We start from the raw sequence: 6,597 nt of genomic DNA, 5'->3' as shown, positions 1-6,597 counted from the left end.
GGTAACTTGAGAAATAAGACAGGATGACTTTACTAATAACACTTAATTGCCCTTTTCCTAATTAATTGTAAGTGCAGTAAATGGTCATTTTAGAATATTTTAAGGAAAAAAATGCTGAAATCTATGAAGAGAAAAAAAAATCTATAATCCAATCTCTCAGAGAAAACCAGTATTAACATTTGGTTCCTTTTAATGAAGATACAATATATACACTTAATTTTTTAAAAACAACATTGGCACAAGCTGTACCAGTTGTTTGTAACCTGGTTTTTTTTGTTTGTTTGTTTGTTTGTTTATTTTTCCCATTTAATACATTGTAATCATTTCCCCATATTGTTTTTTCATTTTCTTTTCTTTTTTTTTTTTTTGAAACAGTCTTCCTCCATCACCCAGGCTGGAGTATGGTGGCCCAGTCTTGGCTCACTGCAACCTCTCCCTACCGAGTTCAAGAGATTCTTGTGCATCAGCCTGCCGAGTAGCTGAGATTATAGGCACGCACCACCACGACCAGGTAAATTTTTGTATTTTTAGTAGAGATGGAGTCTTGCTATGTTGGCCAGGCTGGTCTTGAACTCCTGACCTGAAGTGATCTGCCCACCTCGGCCTCCCAAAGTGCTGGGATTATGGGCATGAGCCACTGTACCTGGCCCATTTCCCCATATTCTTAAATATGCTTTGAGAATAATATTCTTATTTTCTAATACATTACATGGAAACATCATGATTTTTTAAACCAATTTCCTAATGTTTAGCAGCTTGTTTCCATGTTTTCTGTATGAAAAATAATCATACTCTTTTGTGAAGTAACTAGAACTCTCTAGTTGGGGATATAAATTCATACAACTATGTTAGAAAATGTTTGACAGTATCTACTAATGCGGAATGTGTGCGTACCCTATGACTCAGCAATTCTCCTCTCAGGTGTGTACCCATAACAATGCGTACATATGTTCAACAAAAGACAGGTGCAAGAGTTTTCACAGTGGCACTGACTTTGGCCCTAACTGGAGGCAACATAAATACCCATCAACAATAGAACGAATAAGTTAACTGTGGCATATTCATGCAATGGAATACAACGTAGCAATGAGAATTAACTAACTACAGTGACATGTAACAATATGGGTGACTCTCCCAAACATCACTGAGTGAGAAAAGGGATACACAAATAATATATACAAAGGCAGGCACCATTAATCCATCCTCTTAGAAATTAGGGTAGGGGTTACCCCCTGGGGAATGGGGCAACAAAGGACTCTGGGTTTCCTTCTTGATTTGGAGATTCAACTGAACATGTTCACTTTATGAAAACTCATTGAGCCATATGTTTATGACTTGTATTTTTTTCTGTATGTTTATTTCAATAAAGTCAACTAAAATCTCACTATATTCTTACACATAAACTTTTTTGTTGTTGTTGTGGCTCTGTCACCCAGACTGGAGTGCCATGGTGCAATCTTAGCTCATGGCAACCTCTACCTCCCAGGCTCAAGCAATCCTCCTACCTCAACTTCCTGGGTAGCTGGGACTATAGGCACATGCCACCATACCTGGCTAAGTGTTTGTATTTGTTTGTAGAGATGGGGTTTCACCATGTTGCCCAGGCTGGTCTCAAGCTCCTGGGCTCAAGCAATCTACCCACCTTAGTTTCCCAAAGTACTGGTACTACAGGTGTAAGCCACTGTGCCTGACCGTCATAAACTTTCAAGACAACTATTGTTGCCTTGTCCTTTGTCTGGTGAAAATGTGGCTTTGAGAATTGTATGGGCTGCCTTGTGTGTTCCCAAAGTTCATATATTGAAAGTCTCATCCCCCGTGGCTCAGAATGTGACTGTGTTTGGAAATAGAACCTGAGAGGAGGTAATTAAGTTAATATTGGGTCATTAGGGTCCGCCCTAGTTTCAAAGGACACAGACACACATAGAGAAAAGGATAACTGTGTGAAAACACAGTGAGAAGGTGGCCACCTCCAAATCAAAGAGGAAGATCTCTGAAGAAACCTAATCTGCTGACGCCTGGATCTCGGACTTGCAGTCTCCAGGATCATGAGAAAATAAATTTCTGTTGTTTAAGTCATCTCCTCTGTGGTATTTAGTAATGGTAGCCCTAGAAAACCAACAAAAATCGAGGAAATTTTGTTCAACATTGCACATGGAATAAGCAGCTGAGCAGGACTTGGATATCTGCCATCTGACTTCCAATTTTATAGTCTTGCCATTGCCCCCAGTGTTTTCTCTTTCCGGAGAAATTGATGGTGGTGCCATGAGGCAGCAAAGGAGAGCACCATCTCCATGGACCAACCACTGCTCTGAAGAGGACATGTGAGGCCAGATGTGGTGGCTCACACCTGTAATCCCAGCAGTTTGGGAGGCCGAGGTGGGTGCATCACCTGAGGTCAGGAGTTTGAGCCTGACCAACATAGAGAAACCCCGTCTCTACTAAAAATACAAAATTAGCTGGGCGTGGTGGTGCATGCCTATAATTCCAGCTCTCGGGAGGCTGAGGCAGGAGAATCGCTTCAACCTGGGAGGTAGAGGTTGCGTTGAGCTGAGATCGTGCCATTGCACTTCAGCCTGAGGCAACAAGAGTGAAACTCCATCTCAAAAAAAAAAAAAAAAAAAAGAAAAAAAAAAGGACATGTGTATGACGACGCAGGCCACTTTATAAAAACAAATCAAAGCATCCTTTCCTTTGCTTGCTGGGGTGTGATGGGTGTGATAACTGTCACATTCAGAGAAGAAGACTTGCTGGAGAAAGAAAATTTCTTTTCCCCAAAACTTACAACTTTTCAGTGAGCAGCAGTGCTTAGTAATTAATTATCACTGGTTGTTACAAGTCATGCCAGTTTTCTGAAACATCCTGGGAAATGTCTATGGGTGATAGTAATGCTATTTCCTGTTCCTCTTGTTACTTCCATCCTCACAGATTTGGACTTCTGGGAGCTGAAATATTTTGTTTTTACATTTATCTGTTCCCAGTGATATTATAATGTTCTCAGTTTAAGGGCTTATCATACTAGGACTTCCTCTGGATGTTAAAACATCTGTTTCTAACTCTCGAAGAGAAAGGAAAAACACCCAACTTATTTGACTTTTAATTATAAATACAATAAAATAAAATGTATGTGGACCAGACCACCTTCTGGAATTCTCCTGATAAACAAGTGGATTAAAGGGATGTGAAAGAGATTTGGAGTATAAGCAAGGAAAGTTATCCCTCGAGGTCTTAATTGATTCTACTTTGGAGGATGTATTCAGTTTTCTTTCAGTTCAGCAGTTGGTTGAGGACCTATTCCTTGTGGGATATCATATCACAAACAGCATGGAGGAAGGAGTCTTTTCTGTTACAAATGTATGAGTTTGTATGGATAAGTAGATAAGTGACTCCACCTCTGATTTACACAGTTTACTGCCTTCAGAGAGTTTTCAGGATGCGACATAGGAAGGAAGAACCCAGGAGGGGACTGGTGGGTTTCCTGAGTTGAGAAGACAGACTGCTGAAAGGTTTCCAGGCAGACCATGGCAGCTAGAGTTCAGAGGGCAGAGCACAAGACACGAGGTTGCTGCACAGAAAGAGAACTCCAGAGATCTACAGAGGATCCTGCTTGAGGATTCAGGTGAGTGTGGACCGGTATATGCAAATGAGGAAATCTACCTGAAGCTAGGGAAAGAACCATCCAAGAGGATTAGAGAAAACAATGCACGGTGCTCACATAGGGCCAGGAATAATGACTGTTTACGCCAGCTAGACTGGAAAAAAATCCATGACATATGGGGCATTAGGTAGAGTACTGAGACTATCAGTAGTGGAATAATTAGCTGCAGATTGAGCATTGCTTGGATTCTGTCTAACAAATCTTACAAGCAAGACCTAAAAAGATAAAGCTTCCAGATACCATAACTGTATATCAGAATAACATATAAGAATATTTATAGAAACACAAAAATACCCAGAAACATTATAACATTCACAATGCCAAGTATCCAATAAAAATTACCAAGCATGAAAAGAAGCAGTAAAATACAAAATGAGAATAAAAAGCACACTTATTTTTGTTAAGATTAAGTGCAAAGTTGACACATATCATCCAGAACTGATATAGATGCTAAAATTAGCAGACAAGAATATTAAAATGGTTATTATAATTTTATTCAATACATTGAAAAAGATAATTACAGACATGAAATATATAAAATCTGTAAATCAAAATTCTTGAGATGCAAACTACAATATCTGAGATGACAAGTACAGCAGACAGAATTTATGGTAGATTACACATCACAAAAGTAAAGATGAGAAACTTGGAGGCATAGACATAGAAACTATCCAAAATGAAACACAGAGAGAAAATAGACTGAAAAAAAGAGCCCCAGTGGACTGTAGAAGAATGGCTAAAAGTTTTCTAAATTTGATGAAAACTATAAACTCCACAGATCCAAAGTTCAATGAACCCAAAGAACAAGACATACAATAAAAACTACAAGTTAGATTATAGTTGCTCAAAATTAATGAGAAAGAATACATCTTAACAGCAGCCAGAGAAAAAAGACACATCACATACACAAGGACAAAGATAAGGATGGCAGAAAATATCTTCTTGGAAATTATTAAAATGAGAAGATAGTGGAGCAATATCTTTAAAGTACTAAAAGGAAGAAACAAACCTGTCAACCTAGAATTCTATACTCCAGAAAAATCTCTTTAAAAAATCAAGGCAAAGAAAAGACCTTTTCATATATGCAAGAGTTGAAACAACTAATTGCCAGCATATTCGCATTATAAGAAATTTTAAAACAAGATTTTCAAGCAGAGAAAAATAATATCAAATGGAAGTCTGGTTCTACACAGAGGAATAAAGAGCACCAGAAATTTACAAGGACAAAGATATACGATTTTTCTTCTGATTGTTATTGAAATATCTTTAAAAGATAATTTGCATCTTAAACAAAAATAACAATGTAGTGTGGATTTTATTACATACATGAAATTAAAATGTGTGACAGCAAATTAGAACATAAGTGAAAGAAAGAAAATAATAAAGATCAGAATGGAAGTCAGTGAAGTGGCAAACAGAAAAACAATAGCAAAAAGCAATGAAACCGAAAGTTGGTTTTTTGAGATAATAAATAAATTGATAAACCTATAATCAGGCTGATCTTCAAAAAAAGAAAGAAGACACTTATTACCAATATCAAGAATGAGAAAGATGACGTCACTAGAGATATTAACGGAATAACAGGGAAATATATAAACAACTTTAGGCCAATAAATTTGACAACTTAATTGAAATGAGAAAACTCCTTGAAAGGCAGAAATTACCAGGCTGGGCATGGTGGCTCATACCTGTAATCCCAGCACTTTGGGAAGCTGAAGTGGGTAGATCACCTCAGGTCAGGAGTTCAAGACTAGCCTGGCCAACATGGTGAAACCCCATCTCTACTAAAAACACAAAAATTAGCCAGGTGTGGTGGCAGGCACCTGTCATCCCAGCTACTTGGGAGGCTGAGGCAGGAGAATAACTTGAACCTGGGAGGTGAAGGTTGTAGTGAGCTGAGATTACGCCCTTGCACTCCGGCCTGGGCAACAGGAGCAAAACTCCGTCTAAAAAAAAAAAAAAAAAAAAAAGGCAGAAATTACCAAAGCCCACTCCAGAAGAAACAGATAATCTGCATAGCCATATTAAATTTGCAGTTTAGAAATCTTCCTATAAGGAAAACTTTGTTGGAAATTCTTCCAAACGTTTAAATAAGCAATAATACCAATTCTATATAACAAATCTCTTCTAGAATATTGAAGTGAAAGAAATATATGCTAACTCATTCAATGAGACTAGCATTATCCAGATACCAAACCCAAGAAGACATCACAAGAAAAAAAGCTATAAAACAAAAAAATCACTCATGCAGATAGATGCAAAACATTTAAATCAAATTTTAGCAAATCTAATCCAACAATGTATAAAAGGGATAATACATCAGGGCCCAAGAATGCTGGCTTAACATTAAAAAAAAATCAATCAATTTAATTCACCATATTAAAAAACTAAAAAGGCAAAACCACATTATCATCTCAATAGGTATAGGAAAAAAGTACAGGATACAATCCAAATCCAGTGTGGAAAAAGGCTCTTGATAAACTAAGAGTAGAATGGAACTTCCTCAACCAGATAAAAAGCATCTACAGAAACCAATAGATAACGTTATACAAAATTAACTTAAAATAGACTAGATATCTCAATATAAGGTCTGAAACAATGGAACACCTAGAAGAAAACATGGGAGAAACTGTAGCTGACCTCAGAACGGGGGAAAAAACCACAAGAATTGTCCAGCTGGAATGATGCTGCTATCTTTGGAAAAGTAAAGATTGGCGGTAGTGAAGGCAGTGAAACAAACAAGAGTTTCTTGTGCTGCCCCTCCACAGAGGCCCTTGAAAACTCAATATTTTTTCTTTGTACTCTGTACTTAATAGTCCTTGTAAACCGTAGCATGTCTTTATCAAGGTACAACAGCCAATGTAGGTTAAATTTCAAGGGAACCAATCATTGTCAACGACTGCGGGGACTGTGGTAGTACACGATGTGCAGAGAATATGACC

General features: G+C 37.8%; 1 long non-coding RNA gene across 2 annotated transcripts in view; it reads left to right on the top strand.

Moving 5' to 3' along the window:
- Positions 1-256: 256 nt before the first annotated feature.
- The window catches only part of LOC119620084 (uncharacterized), a 485,174-nt gene continuing 478,833 nt past the window's right edge, over positions 257-6,597 (top strand). Inside the window, exons 1-2 of one of the 2 annotated variants that reach the window (XR_012091946.1) lie at positions 257-511; positions 3,405-3,616. This is a non-coding gene — a long non-coding RNA (uncharacterized lncRNA). The remainder of the gene's footprint in view (positions 512-3,404; positions 3,617-6,597) is intronic. The other variant, XR_005236529.2, reaches the window with a different exon arrangement.

The sequence above is a fragment of the Chlorocebus sabaeus genome, chromosome 3 (assembly GCF_047675955.1).
Source record: "Chlorocebus sabaeus isolate Y175 chromosome 3, mChlSab1.0.hap1, whole genome shotgun sequence".
In the NCBI taxonomy this organism is placed as follows: domain Eukaryota; kingdom Metazoa; phylum Chordata; class Mammalia; order Primates; family Cercopithecidae; genus Chlorocebus; species Chlorocebus sabaeus.
Note: the sequence above shows the minus strand (reverse complement) of the source record. Positions and strands in the feature narration are given on the sequence as shown.